Source organism: Dendrobates tinctorius, unplaced genomic scaffold (assembly GCF_039654945.1).
Source record: "Dendrobates tinctorius isolate UK_male_01 unplaced genomic scaffold, ASM3965494v1 ptg000044l, whole genome shotgun sequence".
In the NCBI taxonomy this organism is placed as follows: domain Eukaryota; kingdom Metazoa; phylum Chordata; class Amphibia; order Anura; family Dendrobatidae; genus Dendrobates; species Dendrobates tinctorius.
In genome coordinates this window covers 33,138,881-33,160,515 of record NW_027361712.1, presented here as the reverse complement: position 1 = coordinate 33,160,515, position 21,635 = coordinate 33,138,881, and the positions used below count along the sequence as shown (strand labels likewise).

The following is a 21,635-nucleotide window of genomic DNA, read 5'->3' as shown; positions in this document are numbered from 1 at the left end:
CAGCAGCTGAGGTGTGCAATATGAAATTCTGCGGAACAGTATGAGGTTCTGCCCCCACCCCTAGGTTTGATCCTGGCTACGCCCATAGTGTGAATGTAGCCTGAGGATCTAGGCTTTATCTAGCTATAAGTCATAGTGTGTGTGTGTGTGTGTGTGTGTGTATATATAAATATATATATTGGGGTGAGCTGGACCACAGAGTGAAGGCAAAAGGGCCAACAAGTGCTAAGCATCTCTGGGAACTCCTTCAAGACTGTTGGAAGACCATTTCCGGTGACTACCCCTTGAAGCTCTAATGCATAGAAATGTCCGACTTTGTTGGCGGATAATGTGCAATTCTGCAATAGGTTTGAGTCTATCACTAATAAGTTTGCATTTGATATAATGCTGTTGAATATTGAGTTTCTACGTTTAGAGATGGAAACTATCACGAAGTTAATAATGGATCTTGAACAACAATTAACAGCCCAGATGACAGCACAGGAGATGGATTCCTTTAAGACCCAATTGAATGATAAGTTATTGAAGTATCGTGCTGATATTGAGAAGACCAAAAGAAATAAGTGGTTTAGAGATGCAGATGATTATAAAACCGGTTGAGTTTTTTCTTGGCAGATGGGAACCCGCTCTTCCGTTTATAACAGAAGAGAAAGATCTGTACAAACACGGAGAAGAAGAAAGCCACAAAATGGAGAACAGCAGAGATTTGGTTTTACCACGGCTGAATCCGACTCTACTGATGACTCTAACCTTGGCGCTTCTTCATCATCCAGTTTTTTAGGAAATGAAAGGATGGACAAATCAAGAAAAAACGGAGGAATCGTCGTGGTGGCAGGAAACACAGGAGAAAAAGGAGACAGTCGGATGCAGGGAACTATGTGCAATTTTTCAATTATGACACGCAACATGGAAGTGAAGAAGAGGGGCATGTGACATGAGACAACCTGGTGGTAAATATTTCATCATATGAGTTGTCTGCTATTGATAATGATGTTTTAGCAAAGGGATTGTCTTTTTGCCCAGTGGAAATCTGTGCTTTAGTCTGATGAGTCCAAATGTGAGATCTTTGGTTCCAACCACTGTGTCTTTGTGCGACGCAGAAAAGGTGAACGGATGGCCTCTACATGCCTGGTTCCCACCGTGAAGCATGGAGGAGGAGGAGTGATGGTGTGGGGGTGCTTTGCTGGTGACACTGATGGGGATTTATTCAAAATTGAAGGCATACTGAACCAGCATGGCTACCACAGCATCTTGCAGCGGCATGCTATTCCATACAGTTTTCATTTAGTTGGACCATCATTTATTTTCCAGCAGGACAATGACCCCAAACACACCTCCTGGATGTGTAAGGGCTATTTGACCAAGAAGTAGAGTGATGGGGTGCTACGCCAGATGACCTGGCCTCCACAGTCACCAGACCTGAACCCAATCGAGATGATTTGGGGTGAGCTGGACTGCAGAGTGAAGGCAAAAGGGCCAACAAGTGCTAAGCATCTCTGGGAACTCCTTCAAGACTGTTGGAAGATCATTTCCAGTGACTACCTCTTGAAGCTCATCAAGAGAATGCCAAGAGTGTGCAAAGCAGTAATCAAAGCAAAAGGTGGCTACTTTGAAGAACCTACAATATAAGACACAGTATTTTCAGTTGTTTCACACTTTTTGTTAATTATGTAATTCCACATGTGTTAATTCATAGTTTTGATTCCTTCAGAGTGAATCTACAATTTTCATAGTCATGAAAATAAAGAAAACTCTTTGAATGAGAAGGTGTGTCCGAACTTTGGTCTGTACCGTATGTATGTAATCGATATTATACAGTGTTTTACATATTTACAATTTATTAGTTTTTTGTGTTCTAAAGTTGTATTCCAATAAATAGATATTATGTTCTATCTAAATATCTTGATTATTGTATCGTAGAAATGATTAAATGTCTGATGTTCAAATTGTACTACAATAAATTTTTCATTTAAATATAAGCAATATATGTGGGAGTCGGAGTCTTGGAGTCGGAGTCGGTGTAAGGGAAATTGAGGAGTCGGAGTCGCAGGTTTGGCTTACCGACTCCACAGCCCTGGTGGAAAGCAGTAATCAAAGCAAAAGGTGGCTTCTTTGAACAACCTAGAATATAAGACAAATTTTCAGTTGTTTCACACTTTTTTGTTAATTATATAATTCCACATGTGTTAATTCATAGTTTTGATGCCTTCAGAGTGAATCTACATACATATACTTTGTGTATATATGTAATTTATCTATTCTATTTTAAAATATCAGGGTGATTTTACAGATTAGCGTACTGAATTGCCGGCTTTTCTAAAGGACACCGGTGTGTACTTCTCTCAAGTCACATGCATGGTTCGTGTGTAATCCGTTTTTTCTCGCACCCATAGACTTGTATTGGCGAGTCTCGGGCGTAATACGGTGCAAATGGCAGCATGCTGCAATTTCACCCGCACGTATAATACAGGCGAGAAAAAAATGTATGATGGGAGCTGCCCCATAGATTAACATTAGTCTGAGTGCTATGAGATTTTTTCTTGCAAAGAACTTGTCCGTTTTTCTCTCTAGTGTGACTCCGGCCTTATGGATATATACTGACAATACAAAAGTCAAACATTCACACATGTACTTAGGAATGGAAATATAGTGGGAACTGTTAATGTGTCATTGATGAGGACGTGGTGCAGAAGTGGAGCTTTTCCAAAAGTGGGCAGTGGGACTTTAGAAGGTTCAAGGGGTGGAGGCAGAGCTGGGGTGGAGCCTGGGCGCAGTCTCAAGGGTCCCCACAAATGTTGCCAGTATGAGGCCCTGAAATTCTTTGTGGCTGCCCTGGGTGCTACATATGAAGCCGCACAGGTTCTCAAGAGGTAAGGAGGTCCATTTCCAAAGCAATAAGCAACTTCTGTCACAGACACAAAAATGGGTACATCATGAAGATTTACTCGATTGCAGAGAGCCCATTTATTCATATTGCACTAAGGCCATCTGCTGTCTGTGTCTGCCTCTAATCCCCACCTATGTGCATTATAAAATGTAATAAATATAAACTTGTGACATCCAAATGGTTACTTTTGTGGAAAGGATTATAAAAATGGTGAAATTTTGTTGCATGCTATACTAGGGGATTGCAGGATTCAGTGCAGGGGGGTAATGATTGTCTCTAAAGGTACTGTCACACTTAGCGATGTACCAGTGATCCCGACCAGCGATATGACACGGTCAGGATCGCTGGTACATCGCTAAGTGGTCGCTAGTGAGCTGCCACACAGGCAGATCTCACCAGCGACATCGCTGGGGACGGGGGTCGCTACTTACTTGTCACACCAGGCGATCCTGACGTCCTCCCGCCCGGCTCAACGCGTGGCTCGTCGTCACATCAGGAAGCGCCGCAGGAAGCTGACGACGAGAAACAGTCCTGGACGTTCTCGCGCGATCAGCGATAACCAGCGGGGGAGCGGGTTGTAGGTAAGTATCAGACACAGCGATATTGTCAGGATTCGTACCGGGGTCTAGTCTGGGTTCCACAGCAAGTTTCGCTGCCTTACTGGCTGTGCCACACAGCCAGTCGGAATATTCAGTTTCTGATCAACTAGTTCTTTTTCGTTCATCATTCTTCCCCGTTCTGGTGATTGGCTGCTTCACTGTTTCCTGTTCGTATGTCCCGCCTTCTTCCTATTTAGCACTCCTCAGGGCTTTCACTCCTTGCCGGTGATTCTTTTGTGGTACGGATTCCTGCCTTCTCCACTGCGCTGCCCGGTACAACCTCTGACAGCCTCCCGGTCTCTCTTTCGTCTGAGTACCTCTGGACTCTAGCTTTCCGCTTTGTCTTTGCTGAAAGTTTAGTACTGTTTGGTGTGTTAGTTTTGGGTTTCGTGGATTAACCCTTCAGGTTCGTTCTCTCTTTAGTATCACTCTTGTAGTCCTCCTTGCTGCTGCTTGTCTCCCTTAGGTTGTCCAGCTTTAATTCCACCCTCGGTTTACCCTCACTGTAGCTCCCTGCACTTACGCCGAGGAAGGGAGCGCGGCCCAGTTGTCGCCCACCGGCTAGGGTGGGACCGGCAAGTAGGTAGGGCCAGCGGGGGGGTGGAGCTCAGTGGCACCTTCTTTCCCCGCCGTGTGGTGGAATCATATCATAATCACCGGCCCCCCAAATGGACGCTATGACCTCCTTAGTCAATCAGATGCAGGGTCTTACTCAGCTGGTGCAAGATCTTGCTGTGCAGGTCCAGCGTCAGGAGCAAATTCAAGCAGCTGCCGTGGCAGGGACAACTAATTCTGAGCCTAGAGTTAACTTACCTGAGCCATTTTTCGGAGATAGAAGCCAATTTGTTTCTTTTAGAGAAAATTGTAAATTATATTTTCAATTACGACCTCTTTCTTCTGGTCCTCCAGCTCAAAGAGTCCGTATCATAATCTCTCGCTTACGGGAGGGGCCCCAAGAGTGGGCCTTCTCTCTGCCGCCAGATTCAAATCTCCGTGTTTCAGTAGACGACTTCTTTCAAGCCTTAGGGAATATTTATGATGAGCCTGACCAAGTAACTCTGGCCGAGGCAAATCTCACCTCCCTGTTCCAGGGTGATCAGGAGGTAGAGATTTATTGCACCCAGTTTCGTAGATGGAGCTTAGCTACCCGTTGGAATGATCCCGCCCTATGGAATCAATTTCAGCGGGGCCTTTCTCCAGCCCTAAAGGATGAACTGGTACATTACACCCTGCCCCAGTCTCTAGAGAAGCTGATGGCCTTAATGGTCAGAATTGATCGCAGGTTAAGGGCGAGGAGATCGGAGCAGGCAGCAGCGCAGGTTTCCGTTTTCTCTAGGGTCACCCCGGCTGTTCCGAGTCTGCCAGCTGCCGAACCCATGGAAGTGGGAGCCATGCAAACTACCACAGAACCTAGTCCTTGCCGTCCACGCCACGCACTTGGAACCTGTTTTTACTGCGGGGATCCTCGGCACTGGATAAAGGATTGCCCGCGGCGCCCTTGCACTCCACAAGAATCTTCTCGGAATACATCACCTAGGCCTGTGGGTGGACAGGTAATTCCTTTAAGTTCTAAGAGACTCTTAGTGCCAATTTCTATCGCTTTCTCCTCCTCTAAGGGAGAAGGAGTGGCCATGATTGATTCAGGGGCTACTGCTAATTTTATGTGTTATGAGTTTGCTGTCTCTTTGGGTATTTCTTTAATTCCACTCGCTCACCCCACTAAATTAGTTGGTATTGATAACACCCCACTAGCTAATGGGGAGATTAGTCTCTGTACTCCATTACTATCATTTCAGGTTGGTGTACTGCATGTGGAACAACTGTCATTTTTGGTTATGCATGACCTCCCAACTAGTGTCATACTGGGGCTCCCATGGCTCCAGCTCCATAATCCCAACATTAACTGGGTTTCTGGTGAATTAGAGAAGTGGGGTGCAGATTGTTCACAGAAATGCCTGTTAACACACGTTTGTGGTATCGTCTCCGTACAAGCTTCTCTTCAGAGTCTTTTGGGCCATTTCGCAGATGTCTTTTCTATGAAGGAGTCTGAGCGGTTGCCACCTCATCACTCTTATGACTGTACTATCAATTTGGTTCCCAATTGTAAATTCCCTAAGGGACGCTAATACAATTTATCTCCTCCTGAAAGAGAAGCTTTACGTATGTACAAGAGGCTCTAAGAAAGGGGCATATTCGTCCGTCCACCTCACCCCTGGCCGCAGGTTTCTTTTTTGTCAGTAAAAAGGATGGAGGACTCAGGCCGTGTGTAGATTACCGAGGTCTTAATGAGATAACTGTCCGTAACCAATATCCACTACCGTTGATTCCGGACCTGTTTAACCAGGTTCAGGGGGCTCGATGGTTCTCGAAGTTGGACCTGAGAGGTGCGTATAATCTCATTCGTGTAAAGGCTGGCGATGAGTGGAAGACCGCCTTCAATACCCCCAAGGGCCACTTCGAGTGTCTGGTTATGCCCTTTGGGCTGTGCAATGCTCCGGCGATTTTTCAAAATTTCACCAATGATATTTTCCAACTTGCTATTGGCCGCTATGTAATTGTCTATCTGGATGATATTTTGGTGTTCTCTCCTGACTGGGACTCACATTTGAATCATGTAAGGGATGTACTCCGCAATAACCAACTTTTCGCCAAGCAAGAAAAGTGTATTTTCGGGGTCCAAAGTCTATCTTTTTTGGGTCATATTTTGACACCCCAGGCCATCACAATGGAGCCGGAGAAGGTAAAAGCGGTTCTTAATTGGGCTCGTCCTGCATCTTTGAAAGCTCTTCAAAGATTTCTGGGGTTTGCCAACTTTTACCTCAAGTTTAAAAAAAAACTTCTCTATTGTGGTGAAACCTCTCACAGATCTTACTGTGAAAGGTTCCGACTTGGTAAACTGGAGTAAGGATGCAGTGGACGCCTTCACGTTTCTTAGGGAGAGCTTTGCCACTGCTCCTGTTCTTACCCAGCCCGATCAGGAGAGACCCTTTGTTGTTGAGGTTGACGCCTCGGAAGCGGGGGTGGGGGCAGTACTTTCACGGGGACTTCGTCTTTGACTCATTTGAAACCCTGTGCATTCTTCTCAAAGAAGTTTTCCCCAGCGGAAAAAAACTATGATATTGGGAACAGGGAACTGCTCGCTATAAAGTTGGCCTTTGAGGAATGGTGGCATTTCCTGGAGGGAGCCAAACATCCTGTTACTGTCCTCACCAACCATAAGAATCTTGAATATCTCAAAACGGCCAAACGGCTAAATCCAAGACAGGCAAGGTGGGCGTTGTTCTTTTCACGTTTTAATTTTGTGATTTCTTTCAGACCCGGCTGCAAAAACGCCAGAGCAGACGCGCTATCTAGAAGCTTCTTGCCTGAACAACCGTCAAACATCCCACCTGTTCCCATTTTACCTGAGAAAGTGTTTTTGGCTGCTAATACCTCTGATTTGTTTGCTGAAGTTAAACAATTTCAACATTTGTCTCCGTCCGGCTCTCCTGATAATAAATGGTTCGTTCCCTGTCATTTGCGTTTGAGACTGCTGAATGAATACCACAACTCTCCTCTTTCAGGTCACCCTGGTATTTCGGGTACTATGGAGTCAATCTCCAGAAATTTTTGGTGGCCGACTTTACGCCGGGATGCCACTGCCTATGTCAAGGCGTGTGACATTTGTGCCCGGTCTAAGATTAACCGCTCACGGCCTTTGGGAGAACTATGTCCTCTACCTGTTCCCTCCAAGCCATGGACCCATCTGTCCATGGACTTTGTTACTGATTTACCTCCCTCCCTGGGAATGACTACCTTGTGGGTTGTGGTAGATCGCTTTAGTAAGATGGCGCACTTTATTCCTTTAACCAAATTACCATCCGCCAAGAAATTGGTCCCCTTGTTTCTAAATCATGTGGTGCGGCTGCATGGAATTCCTTCTAATATTGTCTCAGATAGGGGTACCCAATTTGTCTCCAAATTCTGGAGAGCTTTCTGTAGTAAAATTGGCGTTTCCCTTGCTTTCTCATCGGCCTTTCACCCGGAGACCAATGGGCAGACAGAACGGGCCAATCAAGCCCTTGAACAATTCTTACGTTGCTATGTGGCTGATAAGCGAGAGACCTGGGCATCTTTTATTGCCTTGGCAGAGTTTGCCATAAATAATAGGGTGAACTCTTCCACAGGGATGTCTCCCTTCTTCTGCAACATGGGATTTCACCCTAAATCCAGCTCTTTCTCTGAGGACCCCTCGGACAGTCCTGAGGTAGAGATTGTTTCCTCTGATCTGCGGTCGGTTTGGGAGCAGGTCCAAAGCAACATCAAAAAGGCTCATGAGTCACAGTGACGCTTTGCTAATAGGAAGCGGAGGAGAAGTCCTTCCTTTGAAGTTGGGCAGAAAGTGTGGCTTTCTACTAAAAATCTGAAACTGAGAGTCCCCTCTGGTAAACTGGCTCCCCGGTACATTGGGCCCTTTAAAATATCTCAGATAATCAACTCTGTTTCTGTCAAATTGGACCTCCCCCAGGCGATGAGAGTGCATAGGGTATTCCATGTTTCCCTCCTAAAACCTTATGTACCTCCAGTTTGTCCTGCTGACACACCTCCTGCTGTTGTACTCCTGCTGTTGTACACCCCGAGTTTGAGGTAAGAAAGATCTTGGACTCCAGGAAAGTTCGTGGGGTCCTGCAGTACCTGGTGGACTGGAAGGGGTATGGCCCTGAGGAGAGGTCGTGGGTGTCTCATTCCGAGGTTCATGCCCCCAGGTTGTGTAGGAGGTTCCATGTCGATTTTCCTGAGAAGCCTTCCCCGGGTGAGGGTCCGGAGGCCCCTCATAAAGGAGGGGGTAATGTCAGGATTCGTACCGGGGTCTAGTCTGGGTTCCACAGCAAGTTTCGCTGCCTTACTGGCTGTGCCACACAGCCAGTCGGAATACTCAGTTTCTGATCAACTAGTTCTTTTTCGTTCATCATTCTTCCCCGTTCTGGTGATTGGCTGCTTCACTGTTTCCTGTTCGTATGTCCCGCCTTCTTCCTATTTAGCACTCCTCAGGGCTTTCACTCCTTGCCGGTGATTCTTTTGTGGTACGGATTCCTGCCTTCTCCACTGCGCTGCCCGGTACAACCTCTGACAGCCTCCCGGTCTCTCTTTCATCTGAGTACCTCTGGACTCTAGCTTTCCGCTTTGTCTTTGCTGAAAGTTTAGTACTGTTTGGTGTGTTAGTTTTGGGTTTCGTGGATTAACCCTTCAGGTTTGTTCTCTCTTTAGTATCACTCTTGTAGTCCTCCTTGCTGCTGCTTGTCTCCCTTAGGTTGTCCAGCTTTAATTCCACCCTCGGTTTACCCTCACTGTAGCTCCCTGCACTTACGCCGAGGAAGGGACCGCCGCCCAGTTGTTGCCCACCGGCTAGGGTGGGACCGGCAAGTAGGTAGGGTCAGCGGGGGGGGTGGAGCTCAGTGGCACCTTCTTTCCCCGCTGTGTGGTGGAATCATAACAGATATCGCTAGCAATATCGCTATAACGTCACTAGTTATATCGATATTGCTAGCGATATCTCTTAGTGTGACAGGCCCTTTAGTGTAGAGAAAGTGTTATTTTTGTCACCTTTGGTTGGTTGGTACAAGCTTCAAAAAAATGGACAGATGGACAAACTCTTTGGATATCTCGTATCCTCTATGGTATGTGGAGGGGGATAAAAGAATGTGACCTATTTAATATTCATTCTACTTGGCCAATTATTAACTCCTATCCAGTCATAGACCTAGTAAAATGACGAGCAGTCCTGGAGACCTGAGGCAAGAATTGTGGATATATAATAAAAAATATATTTTTACTCTTGAGAGGGGTTCACATGCCAGGCCCAGCCAGGTGTGAGTGTGTTCCATCGATCTCCTAAATTCAGGCAACCAGAAAAACATCTATAGATTTAAACCTATAGGGCTCATACCATTTGTGAGAAAAAAAACAGTCCGATTTCCGGACCGAAAAAATGGACGAGTGCTATGCTCTCAATGTTCAACAACCAACCTGGAGGAACTGGAGAGGATCTGCAAAGAAGAAAGGCAGAGGATACCCAAATCCAGGGGTGAAAAACTTGTTGCATCTTTCCCAAGAAGACTCATGGCTATACTAGCTCGAAAGGGTGCTTCTACTCAAAGGGTCTGAATTAGGGATGAGCGAGCATAATCATGGGTATTCGGTACTCGGTGAGTTATGCGGTACTGGCGGTACACAGGGCAAAGAGTATTTCACTACTCTTCTCACACAACTCGGATCTCCCGCCCAGCAGTTGTCTATCATAGGAATGCCACAGCCTTCTTGGTTGTGGGCGGCATTACTATGATTGGCTGGCCGCCCAGCGACATAGCCTATGAGTCATCAAAGCCTGGCTCTAAGCCCTGCCACTGTCATTTTCTGCACATTGCATGCAGAACACAGCAAGTGTAGGGAGAGTGTGAGCAGCTGCTAGGGAGAGTTGTGTTTTTTTGTGCAAATCATCTGGAAATCCTCTGTAAAACCCAAAAGCTCTTTTCAGAGCTGAAAGTAAAAGGTCAGGGACTGAGTAGTGACAGTTTTCCCAGCTAGTTTTGGGGTCTCATTTACCCCTGCAGGGCAGTTTTTTTCTGCTGTTGCGGTGCTGCTGCTGTGTTCACAGCGAATAGGACGCACGCACGGTACTGCACAACTGACGCGCAGCCAGCACCGCTGTCTTGTGTGATGACTGGGGCGCGTAATCTCGCCTTAAACCTTAGGGCAATTTTTTTGTGCTGTTGCGGTGCTGTGTTCACAGGGAATAGGACGCATGCACAGTACTGCACAACTGACACGCAGCCAGCACCGCTGTCTTGTGTGGTGACTGGGGTGCGTAATCTCGCCTTAAACCTCAGGGCAATTTTTTTCTGCTGCTGCGGTGCTGTTTGTAAAACACAAAGCAGGACTAGGCTGTGGTGCTACCTTCCACAAAGCACTAACTGTTCCTTGCTCCCCAATATCTGCATCTGAACCTCTGCAACTATGGCATAAAAATCCAAAATTCCTAAAAAGGCTGTTGTGAAGTGACAGGGACGTGGACGTGGGGTCGTTGGTGCCCAACAAGGCACAGAGTCTGGGAGACCGAAGAAGGTTGATGCATCTAGGTTCCTGGCAAAATTTCCGGGTCTGGAACATAAACGGGTCAGGAAGCCAGAAGAACAAAAGCAGATACTGTCTTGGATTGCTGATAAGGCCTCAAAAAAATGTTCTAGCAGCATCCAATTGTAGGGAAGGTGACCGGACGGACGGACTAGTCAGAGTGAAGAAGGAAAGGTTTGCACAGTGTAGGTAGGTGTCAGTTATTACAGTGGGGAAACAGCTAGGAAAGTGTAGTGGACGTGCAGTACCTTGGGTTGACCATTAGATGGCAGGGAGGAGTGTGAGCAAAGGACTTGACAACAGCTTAGGGCTTTAGAAACCGTTGGTCATGGGGGGCGTGGTTACAGTGACAGGGGACTGGGAGAGCTATAAATACTGAGGGAGGGTTCCAGAAGGTTCCAGTCCCCAGGGGGAGCTCCAGTGACAGGAGGACTGCGACACTCTGTGCGCTGTGAGGAGAATCTAAACCAGGGGGACTGAGGAGAGAGAACGTCAGGGGGGTGGTCCTGACAGGAAGAACCGCAGAAGGGACGAGGCACTGGGTGTGAGACACCGTATTTGACACGACGACTGATCAGTGGAAGCGCTGTTGGTTTACGGGCCTAAGGCGGCCACAGTGACGGGCCTGTCAGGAGCGTCGACGAGTGAGGAGGGGACGGTGTGTGCAGACACGTCCCTAGTATAAAGTATGGTGTGAGAAGCGGCTCTGGAAACGGAGGGCCGACAAGGGAAGCGAAGTAGTGTATTGCTTTGAAGTGCGGTATACTGTGGAGGCTGTCAAGTGGACGGCCAGAGAATAAAGCTTGGACCTGTTGCACCCTGAACTTGCCTCTATCTTGTCTCTGTTTCGTCTCTGCGCGGTGAGAAGAGGGACCACCCTCTCCAGCTCGGCCCACCCATCCCTACATTTGGCGTAGTCGGCAGGATCGCCGCCGCTAATACATCATCTTCTGCGGCAGGCCTGCCTTAAAGGATGGAGAAGGACTTGGACTGTGCTGCTTGGAAAATAAATACCTGTGGATTACAATTGGCTTACCTGTGGATTACAAATTGGGAGCGCTGTGGTGACTCTGTGGTGCTGACAGAAGATCCGGGGCGGTATCAGGTGCTGCGCAAGATGGCGGCATTGCTACAACGCAGGGGAGAGGTCCGAGTGTTTGCAGTCGTGTTGAATTGACTGGGGCCCCCTCCAACGTACCCCCGTGGACAGCAGTATGTGCCCGGAGGCCGACGCTCCCATGTACTGGACCCTGGCAGATGGGTGGAAAGGTCTGCCAATGCCCCACCCAGCAGGAGGAGTGGCACAGAAGAAAAACTTGGCTGCGGCTGTCTGACGCCATTCGAGTGCTGCCCAACAGACGGTATGAGATGCTGCGGGTGTCACGGCATCGGTCGCCTAGAGTGGCAATGGTGGCGAGAGATGGAGCTGCACCAGAAGTCATCTTCAGAACCACGGGCAGGCAGCGTGATGCTGAGCCGGGGAGCGGAGCCTGAGCGGAGTCAGCGAGAATGGCCGCCACCAATACCAGCAGAGAACTTCTCAGCGGAGCCCCCGAGTCCGGAGGGAAGGCCCGCAGGACAGTGGAGCAAGGAACGGAGGCTGCGGGGGAAACCGCGTGATGATGGGACGGAGGCCGCAGCGCCGGGGAAGGTGAGAGTACCCCCGGCCCTACCAGTGCCTCCGCAAGCGGCCCCCACCATTCTGCTGCAGCACGCGGCCCCCTGCGCACCGGAAGGCCTAGTTACCATGGGCCCCGTGGTGTATGCGGAGCTGAGCGAGGCCCCCGCTCATGTCCCCGAACTACCCCGCCGGAGTCACCAGTGCAGAGCTCACCAAAAGAAGACGCTGCTGCGCTTCCCCTGCTAATAGCAGCTGCATCGTTGGAACCGTCCGTTACTCCGGCTTCGTTGGAAGTAGTGGATGCGGCCTGTCCTGAGGCCGTGGTTATGCCGCTGCTGGAGTCGGCTGCGGCCGACTTAGCGGGCCCTGTGATTCCAGCCCCCGAGGACCCGGTTGTCCTCATTTGCCACCTGACCCCAGCGGCTGCTGGGCCACAGAAATCTTCGGCCGTTTCTGTCTTGCGGTCTTTTTCAGAGGAGTCCCGCCCACCGGACTCCAGGGCCTGTGCTGTTCCCTCCGTGTGGGTAGCGGAGGTGATCAGGAAGAAGAAGGCCCAGGAGCAGGAAGTGTGGAACCTGCTCCACACTCAAGGAGAGGCCGGCATGGAAAAGAAGAGGACTTGAATGGACACCCTCAGTATCCCCAGAGGCTCCACAGCTGTGGGGTCCCTCACTACTAGCCACTGCGTAGTGAAGTAGACTGTCGAGAGTTCGGTGCACTGTAGTGCAGGTTCTGGAGAACAGTTCTAATTTAAAAAAAAAAAGTTTGATGTGCTGAGTTTGTTTTTAGTATGTTCCTCTTACAGGATGTTATTTGCTGATTTGAAACTTGACAGAACGGGGATACGGAGAAGTGGAGGAGTGTTCAGGTCCAAGGAAGGGGGGAGAAAGAAGACATGCAATGTTTTTTTTTATATGTTGGTTTTAGAAGCAAAAGAAAATGAAAAAAAATAAAAAAATGGGGTACTTGTGATATTGTAAAGTTGTTTTGGTGTACAATATGCACAAGAAAATGCAACAGGTCCGGGTAAGGGAAGGTCTGCGAGACCAAAGGAAAGTGTGAGATTCGGTAGGGATCTAAGAGTTGAGGAGGTCTGGGAGACCGGGACGCCGACCATGACATGTTATTGAAAGAAAGGAAAATGAGTTGGAAGACGTGAGGAAGACAGCCGTCCTAGGTCAGGTCCCCAACACCACGGACACCCCTGAAGGAGGAAGGCGGGCGCTGGTAATGATCTGGAAGGTAAGAGACCTCGATCATGGCGTACTGAATAGTGGAAGGTGACAGTAGGGGAGAGTAGGGGAAGGTACACGCCATAGAGAGAATATGGGTGTACCTAGCCCAATTTGAAAGACGTTGTCATGTGGCGTGCACGCAGGTGAGTAGCAGTAGGCTGCTCAGAGCATAGTGCTCCCAGTATGGTTCGGCCCCCGCAGATAGTGGGTTTGGCTCAACAGCTGGTCCGACAACAGAATGTAGGTGTAGCTTCAGAACGACGAAGGCAGGGATGACGATTGTCGAGGACGACAATGGACAAAGGAAGGGAGAGTGTAGAGAAGGTGACCTGACGGATGGACGGACTAGTCAGAGTGAAGAAGGAAAGGTTTGCACAGTTCAGACAGGTGTCTGTTATTACAGTGGGGAAACAGCTAGGAAAGTGTAGTGGACGTGCAGTACCTTGGCCATTAGATGGCAGGGAGGAGTGTGAGCAAAGGACTTGACAACAGCTTAGGGCTTTAGAAACCGTTGGTCATGGGGGGCGTGGTTACAGTGACAGGGGACCGGGAGAGCTATAAATACTGAGGGAGGGTTCCAGAAGATTCCAGTCCCCAGGGGGAGCTCCAGTGACAGGAGGACTGCAACAGTCTGTGCGCTGTGAGGAGAATCTAAACCAGGGGGACTGAGGAGAGAGAACGTCAGGGGGGTGGTCCTGACAGGAAGAACCGCAGAAGGGACGAGGCACTGGGTGTGAGACACCGTATTTGACACGACGACTGATCAGTGGAAGCGCTGTTGGTTTACGGGCCTAAGGCGGCCACAGTGACGGACCTGTCAGGAGCGTCGACGAGTGAGGAGGGGACGGTGTGTGCAGACACGTCCCTAGTATAAAGTACGGTGTGAGAAGCGGCTCTGGAAACGGAGGGCCGACAAAGGAAGCGAAGTAAAGTGTATTGCTTTGAAGTGTGGTATACTGTGGAGGCTGTCAAGTGGACGGCCAGAGAATAAAGCTTGGACCTGTTGCACCCTGAACGTGCCTCCATCTTGTCTCTGTTTCGTCTCTGCGTGGTAAGAAGAGGGACCACCCCCCCAGCTCGGCCCACCCACCCCTACACAATCATCCATGACAAAACAGTCTACTGTCCATACAGATAATGCTGGATCATCCTATTCTCAACCTGTTCCTAGGTCATCACCCGGTCAGGAGTCACAGGAAACATTTGACCCCAACCTTGGTCACTCCAAGGATCTGTTAGATCCATTTCATTGCATTGCCTCTGGCCTCTCACCACGCGACATTGAAGAGGAACGTGAGGGGGTATTGTCTGTTGATGATGGCCAAATATTTGAAACCCCACGGCCAGAAGAAAGTCACTTTCATCCACGTGATATACCGGGTGAAGGGGTGGAGGCTGATGGTGATGACACACAGTTGTCATCTGGCCAGTTGCCAATATCAACACGGAAGGAGGATGACATGGACGACGAGGTGGATGATGATGAGACCACCGATCCGACCTGGACCGTTGGCACACATAGCCAGCACAGCAGCACAGAGGATGAAGGTGGATACGTAGCACCAACAAAGGCACCAAGGGCTACTGACCCAAATGTTGTCATCTGTAGCATCTGCCATAGGAAGCTGAGCAGAGGCCAGGGCAAAGGCAACCAAAGCACCACCAGTATGCGGAAACACACGGCAGCCAAGCACTCTAGTTGTTGGGCTGAACAAAAGGGTACCAAATCAGTGTCTGCGACCACGGGTCAAACCACTGCCATGTCGCCTGTGATATGTCCTTTCCAGTCTGCTGGGCAGGAAGCAGGTGATCATCATATCTCTTGCTCACAAGCTGCGGTTGCACAGACACAGGCCACAGCAAGCTCATCCACTTGTTTGTCCCAGGAAAGTGTCCAATTGTCCGTGCCCCAGAAGTATGAAAGGAGGCGTAAATACCAAGCCACGCACCTACAAGCACAAATACTGAACGCGCACATTGCCAAGTTGCTAGCTGTGGAGATGTTGCCATTTAGGCTTGTGGGGACACAGTCTTTCCGTGATCTTTTGGCTGTGGCTGCCCCATGATACTCGGTTCCCAGCTGGCACTATTTTTCCCGGTGTGCCGTCATCGCGTTACACCAGCACATCTTAAACAATCTAAAGCGTGCTCTCACCAACGCTGTAATTGGGAAGGTCCATCTTACAACAGACACGTGGACAAGTACTTGTGGCCAGGGACGATACATCTCTGTCACGGCACACTGGCTCAACCTGGTGGAGGGTGGGACAAAGTCTCAAACTGGACCATCAACACATATCCTACCCACGCCACACCTCAATCAGGGTTTCCGCCTCATCATATATGTCCAGTCTCCCCTCTTCATCCTCCGCCTCGTCATCCTATGCTGAATTACCCTCCACATCATTCCTAAGTTGGGAGCTGTGCAGCAGCACATCGGCAAAGCGGCAAAACGCTCTGCTGAAGCTGATCTGCTTAGGTGAAACACCACACACTGCAACAGAGCTGTGGCAAGGAATAAAACAACAGACCGATCAGTGGCTCTCCCCACTGCAACTCCAACCTGGTCTGGTTGTCTGCGACAATGGCCGTAACCTGGTGGCAGCTTTAAAGCTCGGGAAGCTGGTACACATGCCATGCATGGCTCACGTGCTGAACCTAGTGGTGCAGAAATTTATAAAAACATACCCTGACTTGCCGTACCTACTTGAGAAGGTGCGCCGTATTTGCGCCCATTTCTGCCACTCCTCAACCGCTGTTGCCAGTCTTGTAGAGCTTCAAAAGCAATTTAGTTTGCCAAACCACAGACTCATTTGCGACTTGCCAACACGGTGGAACTCAACATATAATATGTTGGCAACGGTAAGTGAGCAGCAGAGGGCACTTTCTGAATACCAGCTTAAACATGCCCGTCACACTGAGACTCAGCTAAGACACATAACAACTTTCGAGTGGGTGTGGATCGCTGATATTTGTGAGGTGCTTGATAACTTTGAGTACTGCTCCAAGCTTGTGAGCGGTGATCAGGCTATTATCAGCGTAACCATCCCTATGCTATGTCTGCTGAAAAAAATCGCTGAAGAATCAAAAAAATGGAATCTTTGCATGCCCAGCAGCTGGGTATGGAGCAAGATTTCACAATGGGTGATCCTACCCAGCAAAAGCCATGATGAAAATGAGGAGGGAGAGGACTTCTTTTTCAGTGGTACCGAGGGGACACCTCATGCTACAGAAGGAAATCCCATCCCCATCTTCATGTCTGTCCAGCATGGGTGGGCTGGAGAGGAGGAGGTGGAGGAGGAGAGTCAGTATGAGGAGAGGATGGGTATTGTTCCTCCTTCAGGGGTCACAGAACATTTGCCTCTTTGCAGCTTGGCACACATGGCACACTTCATATCTGACTGTCTGTGCCAAGACCCTCGCATAATCCACATTTTCAATAGCAACCTATACTGGTTGGCCACCTTTCTAGACCCACGGTACAAGGACAAATTTCCTTCGCTACTGTTGCAGTCACCAAGGGGTTTCACAATGGAATCTTTCAAGAAGGCCATTGTCGATCATTTGATGGCAACAGCACCCTCAGACACCACTGCTAGCAGAGATACCAGCTCTGTGCAACAGCTTGCATTAGTGGGGAGAGATGCGCCAAGCAGGTCCAAAAGAGAAGGTGGTAAAATGTCCACAAACTGGGCCATCTTCAATAAACCGGCTAATCACCAAGGATTAGCTGGAACAGTAGCAATGTCAAGGAGGGAGAAGTTGAACAAGATAGTCAACGACTATCTAAGTGACCATACCTGCATCCTTACTGACGCTTCTGTACCGTTTAATTACTGGGTATCCAAGCAGCATAGTTGGTCTGACCTCTCCTTCTATGCCTTGGAGGTGCTGGCTTGCCCTGCTGCTAGTGTGATGTCAGAGCGTGTTTTCAGTGCCGCTGGGGCAATCATCACAGATACGCGCACACGGTTGACTACAGAGAATGCAGACAGGCTGACTCTGATAAAATTTAACAAGGACTGGATTTCGCAACAGTATTTAAGCCCTCCAGATGACAGTATCCCAACCTAAAGTCACCCAAAACTTTATTTTTTTTAAAATTGATGATCATTTCCATCCCTTCCCATACAAGCCCCTTTTCTTCTTCTTACACATGTTTTCAAAACCTGCTTCTGACACATGTACCTCATGGTCAATAAGCTAAAAACAATGTTACGTTAATTAATATTTCCCATCGGAGGCATTGTGATGAGAGTGAGACCCTTCTTCCTTCATCAACCATGGTATCATGCCCCTTTTGGAGATGCTATGGCTATGCCTGGACACTGGGCACTGCCACCTCTATGCTAGTAGTCCTAGCTTCATCATAATTGCTTGGCCCTTCAGACCTGTCTTGCTTCCTTCATCAACTATGATACAGCCCCTTGGGCTAATTTTTGGAGACACTATGGCTATGCCTGGACACTGGGCACTGCAACCTCTATGCTAGTAGTCCTAGCTACATCATAATTGTTTGGCTTTTCAGACCTGTCTTGCTTCCTTCATCAACCATGATACAGCCCCTTGGGCTAATGTTTTGAAGACACTATATCTATGCCTACACATTGGGCAGCGGCACAACAAGGACAGTAGTCCAAGGTTTATAATTGTGAATCCCTTGTAATGATGATGATGATGGGTGGCTTCTTCCTGCGTTAACCATAAGGCTACTTTCACACATCAGGTTTTCGGCGTCAGGCGCGATCCGGCGTCGTGCCGGAATGCCGGATCCGGCAAATGTTTTGTAAAACCTGAAGTGCCGGATCCGGTTTTCTGCCGGATCCGTCTTGTTCTTGACAGACAAAACCGGATCCGTCTCATCCGGTTCATCCGTTTTTCTATCCGTTTTTCTATCCGTTTTTTGACGGATTACGCCGGATCCGGTTTTTAAAATTTACCCTTCTGGCCTTCCGAACGGGATTGGCTACTGGAAAACTAGATATAGCATGTTCCTACAGCCCTTCTTTGACAGGTTGTAGAGAAGAAAGTGCAGGTTGGAGAGAAGAGCAAGTTACTGGCGAAGATGGATGTTGTCATTGGAAATATTACCACTAGAAGTTCTGTGACGGTTTCAGTAATGAGGGACAATTTTGCACTATACTTTATGTCACCTCAAGGCAGAGTACACTGGCAGGATGACAGAGTGTGAAAGATTTGTGCCCTAACCAAACACGTGTACCTTCTAGACCAACAGTATATACCTTTGCCAACCAAAGTTGGCTATCTTGTCATGGTCTTACTATTTTTACCTTTAGGCCACAGGTGTGTACCTGGTTGTGTTTTATGCAAAGTATTTCACCTTTTAACAAAAGTTGTGTACATTGGTAGGAAATCACCAACAATAAACACAACTTTTTAGGTGAAATACTTTGCTTCAAACACAACCAGGAACACAACTGTGGCAAAAAGCTAAAATTTACCCACAGTTATACCTGGTTTTGAATACCTTTTTACCTTTGAAATACCCTGTATTTAACCTTTTTTTTTAAAACATAGTTCGCCGCAGAAAGAAATGGCAGACAACCATTGTGAAACGATAATTTAACTTTTATTTAAATTTTTTTTTTTTTTTTGTAAAATGTTTTTAAAGTGCAAAAAACTTTTTTAATAAAGGTTTTAAACCCAATGGGCATTTTTATTACAAAAAACACACATTACAAATCTGTGTACTGTGGGGTGGAAATACTGCTGCAGGGGCTGCGGGACACTTCGACACTGGGTGTGTGGAGAGAGGACTGGGATCGTGGTGGGGAAGGAACAGTTAGAGGTGATGGTGTTGAAAAAGCTACAGAATGGGTGGACATGTGGGAGGCAGAAGAGGTGGTGGGCGGTGGAGTGGAGGGTTGGGCAGGGACTGTAGGAGCAGATGATGTTGATGGAAAGTTGTATGGGGAAGGAGTTTGGTACGGGGAAGGAGTTTGGTACGGGGAAGGAGTTTGGTACGGGGCAGGTTGCTGGAAGTGGGGAGATGTCTGGTACTGGGGAGGTTGCTGGTACTGGTGAGGTTGCTGGTATGTAATAGGAGGGGGAGGATGGAAAGTGGCTGGAGGGGGTGCAGATGTAATAGGAGGGGGAGGATGGAAAGTGGCTGGAGGGGGTGCAGATGTAATAGGAGGGGGAGGATGGAAAGTGGCTGGAGGGGGTGCAGGTGGAGGAACTACAGTGGTGGGAGGTGGAGGTTGGGAGGTAACCTGCTGTAGAGCACCGTGGCACGAATGCATTACATGCATCTGCTGGGTAGGAGATAGCGTTTCCATGCGCTCCACAACAGACCTGAAAAAGGTGTGGTTTGGCGAAGATCTTGCTTCTGAATGCATGGTTTGCAGAAGTGTCTTCACCTCCAGAATGCTGGAGTTGATGTGCTGAAAGCCTGCGGAGATTTGCTCTGACAAGACTTTGAGACAGTTCTGGAAAGATGCATTCAGATGCAAGAACTCTTGCGCATAACTCTTTTCCTGACCCCTCTGCCGCTGCCGCCCAGTACCCGCAGGTGTACTAGAGGTGGCAGGGGCAGAAGGGTGGGGTAAAGGGAAAGCGATCTCCTCACCAGCAGCTTCATGTAATGTAGGCGGCCACGATGCTCCTGTGCTGGTGGATGGGACAGATGGGTCAAATGTGTGGGAAGGCTGGGAAGGTGCAGATGTACCGGGGCGGTCGAAGTGTCCCTCGGTGCCGGTCTCCTCAGGGATCGCCTCAGAAGGGTCCAATCGTGCAGGCTCCCGAGTGCTGCTCACCGTGCTGTGTAATAAAGAGAAAAAAAAACAATTAAAATACTGACATGGTATGGCCCTGGCTGAAAAAAAAAAGTTACATCTAACATTCTTTTCACATGTGGTGTGTAATATTTACCTTCTGGTGAGCATTGTTTCCCGGAGGAACGACAGGGCTTGTGCGTACTTGTACTTGCTCCTGCGTCCTCCAGATCCACTCGGGGCCCGCATCTCTTTATTGAACTCCTTCTTGAAACGATCCCTCACAGACCGCCACCGATTCACAATTCTGTTCCCTGAAACGAGAAAGGAGTGGTTAGTATACAACATCAGTGTTTCACAAACTCCAGTCCTCATGGTCCCCAGGGGTCATGTTTTCAGGATTTCCATAGTAAATAGAAATCCTGAACACATGATCCGTGGGGACCACGAGGACTGGAGTTTGGGAAACACTGGTTTACATCAAGCAACCGGTACTGTATATACTTACGCTCTTTAATCTGGGCCCGAGCTTCGAGGTCCTCCCAGCGGCCCACAAGGAGAGAACAGATTTCCTCCCAGAGTCGTCGGGAAACTATCAGGTCAGCGTGGCGGCGGTCAGCCATATTCCATAGCGGCTCCCTTTCTCTGACGAGATCGATGAGGCGGTCCACATCAATCCCTCCATCCTCACCGTCAGAGTCGGGAGCACGCTATGAAGGCTGTTAAAGAAAAAGACAAAAATAACATAATTAGCCTCCACAAAAGAAATGAAATAAAAAGTGCAAAAAAACAAAGCAAAAATATTTATACTTACACGCTGGTGACCGCCGCGTTGCTGTCGCCGACGACCCTGGGAGGCACTGCGAGGACCTCTTGGCCGAGCACCAGATTGGGAATACTAGAGAAGAAAACAAAAAATGTTATGTCTTTGGATGTAGGCATTTGTTTGCTGTGTGTGGTCTGCAGAACATTGTTTTCTATGTGTTGTGTGTAGTGTGATGTTGTGTTTCTGCGTTTGATGCAAAAAACTTACCAATTGTGAGCCCACTCCAGGTGTCTGTCTGTAGGGTCGGTGGGGGGTCGGACGAGCTGGGGGGGTAGGGGGTGGTCCCACTTCTTACCGCGCAGAGATAAAACAGAGACACGATGGAGGCAGATTCTGGGTGCAACAGGTCCAAGTTTATTTCTTCACTTGCTGTCCGACTGACGGCCTCACACCTCGCGGCCCTCCGTTTCCAGAGCCGCTTCTCACACCGTACACTAGGGACGTGTCTGCACACACCGTCCCCTCTTTTACTGTCGACGCTCCTGACAGGTCCGTCACTGTGGCCGCCTTAGGCCCGTAAACCAACAGCGCTTCTACTGCTCAGTCGTCGTGTCACATACGGTGTCTCACACCCAGTGCCTCGTCTCTTCTGCGGTACTTTCCTGTCAGGACCACCCCCCTGA

At 48.7% G+C, this 21,635-nt stretch overlaps 1 protein-coding gene across 2 annotated transcripts in view; it reads right to left on the bottom strand.

Annotated features, from left to right (window-relative positions):
* The window catches only part of LOC141089174 (leukotriene B4 receptor 1-like), a 66,854-nt gene that overhangs the window by 24,136 nt on the left and 21,083 nt on the right, over positions 1-21,635 (bottom strand). Inside the window, exon 1 of one of the 2 annotated variants that reach the window (XM_073575500.1) lies at positions 2,062-2,126. The exons of the other annotated variant lie outside the window; for it this stretch is intronic. The gene's annotated coding sequence lies outside the window, so the exon portion shown is untranslated. Of the gene's footprint in view, positions 1-2,061; positions 2,127-21,635 lie in introns of those variants that run through there. 2 annotated transcript variants of the gene reach the window in all.